Source organism: Hylaeus volcanicus, chromosome 4 (assembly GCF_026283585.1).
Source record: "Hylaeus volcanicus isolate JK05 chromosome 4, UHH_iyHylVolc1.0_haploid, whole genome shotgun sequence".
Taxonomy (NCBI): domain Eukaryota; kingdom Metazoa; phylum Arthropoda; class Insecta; order Hymenoptera; family Colletidae; genus Hylaeus; species Hylaeus volcanicus.
This window is the reverse complement of record NC_071979.1, coordinates 4,901,770-4,914,230: the sequence shown is the minus strand read 5'-3', so window position 1 is coordinate 4,914,230 and position 12,461 is coordinate 4,901,770. Positions and strand designations below refer to the sequence as shown.

Here is a 12,461-nt window from a genome sequence, read left to right as displayed (position 1 = left end):
ATCCTGAAGTGTCCTAAATTATCAAAAATAGTCAGTAGTTATACCTAAATTTAACCCGCGTTTGAAATATATGCAACGCAAATGTGTGAATATGAAAACATTATCAAATTCCTGAATCAATAATATTAACATTAATCGAGAGAAATAGAGATCCAGTATAATAATTTGTACAAAATTACTTCCTCTTTTAATTGAAATTTCTCGTTAGAAAAGTAGCTGATAACTCGCGTCTTTCTTTGTATATTCTCTTCGTAAAGTTTCCATGTATAAACAAATGAAAAACGTTTGAAATAGATCCGAGTGGAACAACGGACTCAACGTTGCGACCAACCTTTGCGAGAGTAAAAACTTTCCAACGGACAAAAGTTAATCTCGCTGCGCTCGGGAAAATGAGACGCTTACCGAAACGGCGAGGCGTTCATGCTTCCAACGCAATTACACATTTCAGACGTGGGATTATTATCACTGGAAAACGTAACTATACATTTCCCAGCATTAGTCTCCAGTTACCCGGGACTTATTCGACGCCATTACCGTTATTGTGGGTGTTTAACTCGCTCGCGAATAGGAAAATGGGGCACAATGGAACGCAACTTGATATCGAGTTCTTCGGAAATTTAGTCAGGGAGAACGACGAAGGGTGGATGAAGAAAAAAAGGGGTCAAGAATAGGAGAAATGATGAAAAAGGAAACGAATATTTGTTTGCTCTGAGAAATCTATTTGATCAATCAAGAGAATCAAATGGAAATTTATCCATTTAAAAAAACACTTTTCATCCCTGATTTTCTGCTTTATACTTCAAACGATGTTTCGACCCGGATTACTTTAGATTTTCTTAGAGTTTTTGTAAAAATAAAATTCTTATTCTATAAAATAGACGATATATGTAAGGTGACAAAGATTACAATTGGTAAGGAGACAAAATTTAATGAATATAAAAATTGACACTGCGAGGATCGAAAAAGACGACGTCACGCGAAAGTAGACGATCGCGCAACAAAACAAGATTTATAGGAGGGACCAGGAGTAGAAACGCAGAGAGTAAAAGTCGAAAAAGAGGGAAATCGACCCCTCAGGGCCGGATACGTCGTAAATCCTGACGTTACATCATTAATGCGGCTGGGCTCGTTAATTAATTCGCCAGTGTTGCGGCGTAGCGCGGTATGCGTAGGGTAGTTAAAGAGGCCGAACGATTTGCTTTACGTTAGCAACATGCGTGTATTTACACCGATACGATCTAATTACGAGAATGACACGTCCAGAATCCCTGCGTTGGGTTCACCGAAAATCATTCGACATGCCCTGCCACTTGCAATATGCGCATTCGAGGGGAGTCCGAAGAGCAGGACGATTGAATTTTCGATACCGTCTCACCGATACTTTCCTCCCTGCGTATCGATTCGCTGGTTCGGCTAGTCGGGCCAGAAACTAACGCTACAATTCAATCACTGAAATGAAACCGGAATGCAGGTTGCTGTACCTTGCGACCCCGATTGTCGGAAACGTGTTCGAGGGCGAGTAATTATTACTATGGAGACCTCGTTGGCAATAACAGGAAGATTAAAATACATTCGAGTGTGTTTGCTAATGTAAGGTGCGTTAGAGATTATGTGTTATTGCAGAATGATGGATTTTGTTGTCTTTTATTATATCGCGAAGAAATGTAAATTAATTATTAGATATATGATGTTTATTCAAGCATCTTATTAAAGAGGAGAATAATGACTATGTGTTATTGTTGGATGCTGGATTGTGTAGTTTGTAGTATATTGTAAAGAAAAATTAATTAATTGTAAGGTATATCATGACTCTTCGAGCGTTTTATTTAAGAATCTTTTTAACTCTTAAATGCCCTAAGTTTCATTAGTTAAACAGCATTGGAATATTTGTGTACGCAAATAGAAGTATTCAATAAGAAACAAGCGAAATGGTACCTACGATTATGCGTAAAGCTCGTCCACGTTCGACCCTGGAAAAGTTCACGAATCCTCGAGATTACGGTGATATTTTGTATCCGGCCTGTTATACAAGGCCAATTTGGGATCTGTAAGTATGACGAATGGTCACAGGCAACGAGGAGCTCGAGGCTTCGAAATTACGGGGCTTTCGCGGGGATTATGTGCAAACGAGTGGTATTTTTAAAGCCGCGGAAAGAAAAAAATGCTCGAGGCAGCTGGGAGTGACGTATTATTGCTCTCCTCGTGAAAATATGTTTCTCGTTTTCGTCCCACGGTACAACATCAGTCTTAAGAATTAAGAACGTTATCGTTATAGTATTTCTGGGTGATACATTGTTAAGAATGCAATAATTTGTACGTCAAAGTTGAACTTCCAGCCAACTTTAGAATAACACGAAATACGACAGTTTATCTCAGTGCTCATAGATTCCGATCGCTGGATCACAAGATATTCGTGTTTATTTCCTTTTAGCAGTGCAATATTCATCTGAACCCTTTCCGAAAGGTCGACTAGCATACTCAAACTCTAAAATAACACGAAATACGACAGTTTATTTCCATGCTCATCGATTTCGTTCACTACATATTCATGTTTATTTCCTTCCAGCGATGCGATAATCGTATGAACCCTCCTGGACTTAAACTTTTACTGCATGAACACCATGAATTGATTTTATGCGCTTCTATTTCTTGATCATTCTTGACACGATTAAATAATGATAACAGATGAATTATGGAAGAGAAAAATAAATATAAAGGTGACAGATAGAAACGAAGAAGACAAGTAGACAATGCATCGTTCGAACTTGATACATTCACTCGCAAACAACCTAAATTCAGAGACTTTCGTAATGCACTTTCTAAACTTCTACCAAAAAAAACTATCGGTCGGAATAAAATATTCTACGAAATGACATAGTTTGATCTCCAAATTCATACCACCGTACATCATCAAACTTCCCAAAGCGACATCTCTATGGTCCCCATGATAATCATAGACCTAACGAAGTCTGACTAAAACGTCTGACCCAACACGGTCCGCAACTACTTACAGCACTGATCTTTCGTTCCCCCTTGCGGTACCCCTGGATCGAATGCAACGTGTTCCAAAATTAACGAACGACTTTATACCGATACTAATGGACCCATCAAACTCTTCCTCTCTCGGCTCATTAACGTCCTCGCATGCTGCAGTTGGCCAGAAAGAGACGCAGAGGTCTCGACTCGACGAGACTCCCTGATGAAACGGAATCTCATCAAAATGGACGTGAATGCGTCGGGCATTGATTTCCTACGTCCCCAGATTTCCTCCGACTGGCTGCGTGGGAGCCTGTTACCAGGCTTTTCCGCGATCGACACGCATCACGCGCCCATACGTGCATAATTAACGAGACGTGCCACGCGGCTCGAACGATAAATTTTGACGTACGAATCCGCAGCGACACGGATCATGCTAACGGCGCGTACGCACCGCCCATGGAAACTTTTCGAAACGAGGCCGCAACACGAACTGCCTAACACCGTGGCTGCGGCGAACCGCAAATGCCATCGGTTTCGACGTTTCCCTCTTTAACGGGGCCTCGGATTTCTGGCGGAGCCCTTCCTTCGTTCGCGTCATACGGAATTCCATGGAGTCCCTTCGACGAGACTGCATGGGACACCGTGGGACGTAAGCGCCATAATATGGCCGCAATCTGCACTACGTACAGATTATGAAATTCTTCGAATAAGTCACGAAATGACGAATCTTTCATTTCTTTGCTTTTTACGACAGAGTAATAAACTTTATTATATAACAGCAACGATGTTTCTTCTTGAGCATCTTTGCATTCCTTTAGTCGTACGCCATGATATTTTCGTTAAGGTGGGTAGCCATTTCCAAATTGTACGAAGGGTAGTATAATCTTGAATTGCATAAATGCGCATTTTTTCAATTTTACTATTTTTTCTATGTGTATATATCACTTATACATACGTATGTACAGCATGTATAATTACATGCATATGTAAAATTGTAAAGAGGATTATTAGTACACTTCTTAGTAGACTGCAGATGTTTATATAAATTCGTATTATTATATACACAAATAAAGCACTAAAACGTGAATGAAAGCATCGATATATCCTTCAAATTCTCTAACGTGTATTACAATGTTCATATTTTATACGTTTATGCATTTGTTCGCATCCTTGTCTATTTTTGTAAACTCGCCACTTGTCGTAAATGCACAAATATCCGCACTGTATATTCATTTTGTTATACGCAACACCTGCTTTACTCGCTTTCGTCGTCGCGGTTACGTTTAAATTGCGAGTATCGATAGATCGTTTGAATCGGTACTCCGGGAACGTCTCACATTGCGTGCACGCAAACGCAACCATACGCGTCCAATTTGTAATGCAAGTGTCCTCCCGCAACGGTTGAATTATTGCAGACGGCGGCGAAGGCGGCTGCACGGGGATTAAACTGTGCAAAGCCGATTTCGATGAAAGGCAACTTCCTCCTCCTGTCGCCGGCTCCGCCGCTTGTTTTCACAGAAGGGGCGGCTGATACGTGCGGCGCGCTGAGATACCCGATGCGACACGAGTTTTACGGCGGGGGACAGATGATGGCACGGATGAGAGGGTACTAACGTTTACGGGATAATAATTGGAGTGCGTAAATTACGCCGGAATTACGGATTAATGGAGATCGTAACGATAAGACGATGGTCTAATGAATTCGCCAAACGAGGGGATGGTTACGTGTCAGGGAGAAAAACTAGTATCTGTTTATAGAAATGCGACGTATATAGTTTATGGAGGTTGAATGATCTTGGGGAAGAATATGGACCCTGATAATGGAAATTTTTTGGACGTATAGTCTGTTAAACGTTTTCGTTGCAACATTGACTGGCAAAATACTTCGATTCTCCAATTATTTTGAGAAGACATAATTTAAAATTGTTATATGCAGCCAATCCCATAAATATTCGTACCCTCTATGTTTATCGAAGAAGTTTGACTAAATTGAATAATAGTTTTCATATTAAAAAATGAATTTTTCATTATAAATATGAATAACCTTACACGTGTATATATTTATATATGTATACATCAACATATTTATAGAAACATAAACTTGGAAACATCAAGCCTACCATTTAATTTAAACAAATTCTTCGATAGAATATTTATGGGACTGACATCGTACTTGAATGCGGTAGTATAACTATAATAAATAACCTTATACTATTCTGGTATACGAATAAAAAATGTAAAAATGAGACAGGTGATAGAGTTTTGAAAAATGTTTTTCCCCCCGTGTACTGTCTCATCCAATTACAAACCCTTTCAGAAAACATCAAATTTATAGCACGCACGAGATAGATCGCGTTACAAGAAAACATGAAACGGTTTCGGAGTTTACAAAGCAATTTGGCTGTCTTCCAGCACTCGTCTTGGCGAATTTATTTATCAACAGAATCTATTTATCACGCGTAACGCGAGGGATGCGAGTTTTGCACGAGTTCGTTAGCTCAAGATTTTAAGAACTTTACACGAGGGTCTGGTTTTCGTATCTTTGACGATGAAAGAAGACGTCTGAGACCGGGAATTTCCAGTTAAAAATGTAAATAAAGCATCGTCGAGCTCCCCTCGCGACAGAGGTATTGTCCAGTCGTAAGGAAACGCTGCCATCCGTCCAGGAAACCTGAGAAAAGTTTAATCGTTGCGGCAGAATGTGACGTCGGAGATAAGAAGCACAAGGAAAACTCAAACTGGAGGTTCGCGTAAACGCCTCGCGTTTGTCCCGCGCCGCAGAGGCTCCGAGAGGATATCTTCTTGTCGTATCGAACTTCCGACTTTCGCGATATTACTTTCGAGTTTGCTTTCTCTGTTTGCCAAGGCTCCTCTGTTTCGGTCGTTTCTTTGCTTATTGAAAACTCGTGTCGCGACTCTCATGCGAAAGATGCTACGTCGAAACAATGTCTTTTATGGATGAATAGGTATACAGTCGACACCATAAATATTCGTACCCTCAATGTCTATCGAAGAAGTTTCGCTAAATTAAATAATAATTTTCATAATAACCAAATGAATTTTTACTTGCACATCAACATATTTATACAAACATACACTTGAAAACATCAAACTTACCATTTCACTTGAACAAATTAAATTTAAACAAATTTCTTCAATAGACATAGTACGAATCTTTATGGGACTGACTGTATATGAAACATTCACCGTTCTTTTTTAATTTTCCATTCGGATTTAGAGTTCTTAAAATACGTTTACAGTATTGTAGTATGGTAATAAGGTGTACGTTATTATACAAGTGCAAACTATCACATGAACAAATGGAGCTGGACATTTAATTATTGAATTTAAACATGGAATATATTATTTTATTCTAATAATTGATTGTTAAGTTTATGTAGAAAAAAAGGATTTGTCTCATATCTATCAAATCAAATTGTTTCTCGATCCCATTTGTCAGTAGCTACTATTCACGTTTAAAATTATCCCAAGTAAAACAATCAAGATTCTCTTAAAACTCATTAAAGCTTGCAACCCTTTCGATTTAATCTGCCCGCACAGCAAATCTCAATTACTTCGTGTTAAACGAAACCGTCGCCCGGCTCTTCCTTTATCAGAAACAACTTTACGAATTTAAACTTTTTCCACACAAAACAATCAGGACGTCTCTCAAATCCGGTTCTAGATCTGTTTTGTTCAACTACTATTCGCAGGTAATTAGTTAAATACTCAAAGTTCACAAACATTGTACAACTCTATCAAACCATACCAAACAGAGTTAGCAACACATCGATACTTTTCCCTTCAATGCTAAACACGATCAAGGGTTTTTCGTGAAAGCATTCTCTTTAGTTAACCTACATAGGAAAGCCTCCTGTTCCATATCATACCAAACAAAATTGTCTTTGAATAACTTTCTCATCGGCAGCTACTCAAACTTTAATTTTTCTTAAACACGCACTCCATCCTGAATCAATCTCTGTACTCATCTTTTCCAGTCAAACCTTATCAAACACACCTATCTCTCCATCAGCAATTTCAAACAAAATTGCCTTTGAATACGTTCCTCATACCATCAGCAGCTTCTTAAACTTCAATTTTTCTTGAACACGCACTCCATCCTGAATCAATCTCTGTACTCATCTTTTCCAGCCAAACCTCATCAAACACACCTATATCTCTTCATCAGCAATTTCAAACAAAATTGCCTTTGAATACGTTCCTCATGCCATCAGCAGCTTCTTAAACTTTAATTTTTCTTAAAAACGCACTCCATCCTGAATCAATCACTGTACTCATCTTTTCCAGCCAAACCTTATCAAACACACCTATATCTCCTTATCAGCAATTTCAAACAAAATTGCCTTTGAATACGTTCCTCATGCCATCAGCAGCTTTTTAAACTTCAATTTTTCTTAAACACGCACTCCATCCTGAATCAATGTCTGTACTCATCTTTTCCAGCCAAACCTTACCAAACACACCCATCAGCAGTTTTTCCATCCTTGCTCAAAACGATCAGGTTTCCCATCAGACCTCGTTAAAGCGAGCGCCACCTCTAGCTAATCTGCTCGCCGAACCATTCCTGGATCGCGTCGTACTTATTCCCCGTACGTGACGCACCACCGAAAAACACCGACGCCATGAGAATCCAGAGACAGATTGGATTCGATCCCTCCCGGTCGCGTCCCTGAGGGCATGTTCAGCGAGCTCGCGTGAGCGTGCCAAGGATAATCGCGTCCTCGACGATAACAACGTTATCGACGAAGCAATTTGAGTACGGGGTTCCTCGCTAACGATTAAGCGGTACAATCAACCGATCGTCGCGACTGACGGTCAGAGGGACGCCTGGCATCGTCGCAGGACGGACCGTCGGTTATACGTCCGCGGATACGGCGGAGCCTGTGGTCCGACGCTGGTCGTCGTTTCGTATCTACGGACACTTAATTAATTCACTTTACGCCGGACTCCCCGTTTGTTATGCGGGATAGGGGCGCCTAAGGACCCCGAGGCAGTAATTGATTCAAATGCCTCGAGGGTATTACTGGGCGCGGAAGACGGTGTGCGTGTACCCAATATCGTCTAAGTTTCTGACCGAAACGGTCCAAACCGCGGGAGCGTTAAGTGCGATTGACTCGTGATGTGCAACGTGTGCTCTGGAAACGTTCTGACAAATTTTACAGAGCTGATAGAGAACTCTGAGAGAAGACAGAACTCTTCGAAATGTTGCTAGAGCATAGTTGAAGATGTTTCTCAATCATTTTAGGGGATTCTTACAGTTTGGCATATATAGTCCCATAAATATTCTACCTTCTATGTCTATTGAAGAAATTTGTTTAAATTAAATGGTAGGTTTGACGTTTCCAAACGTATGTTTGGATTACTATGTTAATGTAAGATTCTTTTATATGCATTTACTTTGTTTCATTGAAAATTCTATTCCTTCATATTGATAGAATATTGCTGGGTACGATATTAAATAAAAATTGCATATCGCAAATATTTCTGAAAGATATACAATCAGTCCCATAAGTATTCGTACCCTCTGTTTATTGATGATGTTTGTTTAAATTATTATAATTATATAAAAATATATTCATGTATGAGATTATAGATGTACGTATCTGTAATGAAAAATTCATTTGGTAATATCGAAACTATTATTTAATTTAGTCAAACTTCTTCAATAGACAGAGAAAGTACGAATATTCATGGGATTGACTATATCTATTTGTACTACTGTGGAATGTGGATAGTAGCAACTTCGATTATTGCACGATAACACAGAGACATAATAAATGTTCCGATTAATATTGATGGAAAATACTCCTTTGCTTAATTAATTATTTTCTCCGTGAGAAAGAGTACTATGACGTTTCTGTAAATTTCTGTCGAAATCTTATTAAATTTGCAAAAAAATAGACTGACATCGAAAAAAAGAGTTATTGTATCTAAGGGTGGTCAGGAAGGGGTTAAGAAAGTTTGCAGCAATATCCATGTGCGTGCAGGATAGTTAGATAACTCACAGCTGGATAATAGGAGACGATCCCATTCGCCCTGAGGCCGCGATATCAGTTATTGGTATGCTCGTCTATTAGAAACTTGGGCCAATATCAATGAGTCAGGAGTCGGACCGTACTAACCGTTTCGAAGGGGATGCCATCGAGATAGACCGTACGCATCAAGAGGGTCGTTACAAAGGGCGGAATCGCAGCGTTCGTCGTGTAATACCGCGTGATATATGAATTTAATTAAGTAATTACGCAGAACCACCGTGTACATTAATCACGGCATCCGTGTTCTCTCTGTGGCCCGCGCTTTCTCCGACTTTCCCTGACTTCATTGTACCGCAAAATTTCCAGAGCGCGCCGCTGTTACTGTTGGGAAAAGTTTCGTGCTTCGGACAACTCAGCCCCTAGAGACGATCGTTTTAACAGCGACTCTTTTCATCCCGGAATCCCTTTGTACCGTAGCTGAGGGCAAAACTGGTTTCGCAGTTCCTGTGCTTTGGTGTACGTATATATCTATACTGATTGTGAGAGTTTTTCTTCTGCTCGTTACACGTCTCGTTAAACGACAAAAAGTGAGCGAATTGTGCTGATGGGATATCGATCCACAGCGTACATGTACGAGTTGTCCCTTTTTGGTAACAATGTGCATGATTTTAAACGTAATTGTTTACGACTTCAACCCTTAAGCATGTTTGTTTAACAATCACCGATCCTTATTCAAATAACATAAAGTTAAAGAATTTAAACGCTACTGTGCAACTTTGGTAATCATCTATCTCAAATTATAAAATAACTGGCTGACCGAACATGTTGCGTTAACGCACCTTCGGCATCTTTGATTCTGACTTCGAGACGTTTCCGTGGAAAGACGGAGAGAAAGGCGATTCGAGGGAAACAGGCACGCTCCGTCCGAGAGAACTAATTTCATAGTTTTAAGGGCCACTGGAATTGAGCTGGTTCGGGTCATCGCTAATTGGGTGCTGTAACGGCTAGATTGCGGTCACCTTGTTAGAGACCTCGTCGACTTTACTGCGAAAATGTATCTTCCGACTGGAGAACGAACCTATCTACTTTTACACGCGTCTCGTTCCCAAAATATCGCATGTTTGTGTGGAACGGTTCACGGGAGATGAACAAATTCGTATAATAGAATAAAATCAACGTACAGCGATATATTTTCCACCTTTACGCAAATAAGAATTCAGCAAACAGTGTACACGAAATTTATACAGTAATCTTAATTTCTAACTGTTACATTTATCTCTGAATATCCCACCACAAAAAAAGAAAAAGAAAGAAAAACCACCGTAGTACCTCTCGTATTCCGAGTTTCAATCTTACCGCAATGTTCGCGCCATCCACGAGCATTTCTTCCTTAATTTAAGAGCGTTCGACGAGCGAAAACAAATTGGCGAGAATAGGAAAACATTTCCAGTTGATTGCAGGAAATATCCGGAAACCACCAAAGGGGTTTCACGGAGATGAAGAGCGCGAGCGGGAAAGGGAGATAAACCAGGGGACTTCCGAAAACAGTGATCACGTTTTTTTAATTAAACCGAAAGTCAGACCATCCCCCCCCCCCACCCACCCACCCACCCGGAGTAGAATCGCCGGGACAATCGAGTCGGCCGGTTTAATCACGACGTAATAATGACGGCAGATAAATTAAACTGGACCGTAACGCTGTCCGCTCGAACAGCCCCTCGAAGAAAGATCGCGTGCCGAAAACAAAAGACCGACAAAACGATTCAATAAACTTCAAGAACACGGGAATCCTCCAATGTCGAGATTAAGCTCAGCGGAATGTGGAAATCGATTCTTGTAATCCTATATCATTTCCTGCGACAGTTTTAAGGGTAGTTTAGAACCTGCGAAATGCGTCATCTATTATTTTTTCGAACATTAGGTGTAATAATTGAAATAAAGTATCGGTAGTTGAGCGAAAAGATTGTTGGGCAGGCGATGCAAGCAATGGTTTAATTCTACATATAGTAATTTGGAATGATTACGACTTGAATTTTTGGGGAATGTTTGAGCTCTATCTTCAGAAATGTAATAACATAAATATAAATGCAACGAGACTCTATGCAGATCATTGACAGGGTATTTTTAATTTCGATAACAGTGTCTTCGTTTTAGACTCCGAATTTTAATCATATTTAGATCGTATTTTTCTGTAATATTAATGTGCCATGTAGACATTCTTTATTCAGTCTTCTATTAAATATTAGTAACAATCACGGTTCAGAATAAGCATTCATTCGAGACATTAATCGTGAGAAATTTGTCAATATTTTAATATCTATCGATTCGAATAACTAAAAATTAATTTCTGACAACAGTTAAATTCGAATCGACCGTCACGCGGTTATTGTTTAGCCTTGCCCCACTCTTCTTCAGCATCGAGCCGCGATCCGCGACCCACAACCGTAACAGATATGCGAGAGCGCATTCTTCGATGATCCTTCAACCGGAACTATTATTTAATTTTAAAACAATTAAATTTTGTATTTAAAATTTGTACAATATCTGCAGTGTCAACTTCCTGGCTACATAATTACTCATCCATTCTTCGAGTCATAGATAATCGCGAGCTGGCAAGAAGCGAAGCAACTAATGTCCCAAGTTAGGCAAACAGCTAATGCTGGCGTAGCTATCGGCGTAAATATCGCGAGCGCTGCCACTATTATTCTTAGAGGAGCTCCGTCCGATAGTTTCGCCACGGTATCCTGGTTGTCGGGCTAGATAAACACTTATCAGGACCAAATTGACGATGAACTAACGCTAAAGCCATAGTCGATCGTCGATTGTACGCGTCGTAAATCCGTATTATCGTCCCGCGGTTCGATGCAGTTGCCGTTATAACTTTCTCCCAGATCTAAACAGTTATTTGAACTTCCGTAAACGCGGTTTACACGATGCTCGATAAACAAAGAGGAAAGATCGCTGAAGATCTTGCGGAATCATTTTGCGAACGGAGATTAAGAGATTAATTCAACGAGTTTCGCGAGGTCTGATTTAGGGTCTCGGAGTCGCTGCGAAGAATGACGTTTTAAACGAAGGCAGGGGACCGTTTTTAACGCAGCACCTAAACGCTGGAATTTATGCAGTTAGCAGTGTAGTCTAGGTCTGCAAAATTCTCTCTAGGACGAGTACTCGTTGTCCTATGTAAAATTACAAATATTGCAGAGCTTAATAAATAATTGATATAACAGAATTCGATTGTATTTTTTAAGAAAATGAATTGAAATAATTAACACTAATAGTATTATTCAAATGTTAAAATATATACAATTATTATAATAGATCAGTTGAAATAATTGCAAATAAAAATACTTTATCCCTTAAATGCTCTAAATTTCTAAATTTGACACCGGACTTTAAAATCGAATTGTACACCTGCAATTGAATTATTTGTAATATTTGGCTGTATGTGTTGCATAATGTTCTTTCGAACAAAAGTTAAAAAAA

The 12,461-nt window shown here is 39.6% G+C and overlaps 1 protein-coding gene across 1 annotated transcript in view; it reads right to left on the bottom strand.

Moving 5' to 3' along the window:
- LOC128874883 (uncharacterized) overlaps positions 1–12,461 on the bottom strand; it is a 256,873-nt gene that overhangs the window by 84,549 nt on the left and 159,863 nt on the right. The gene's annotated exons all lie outside the window — the stretch shown is intronic.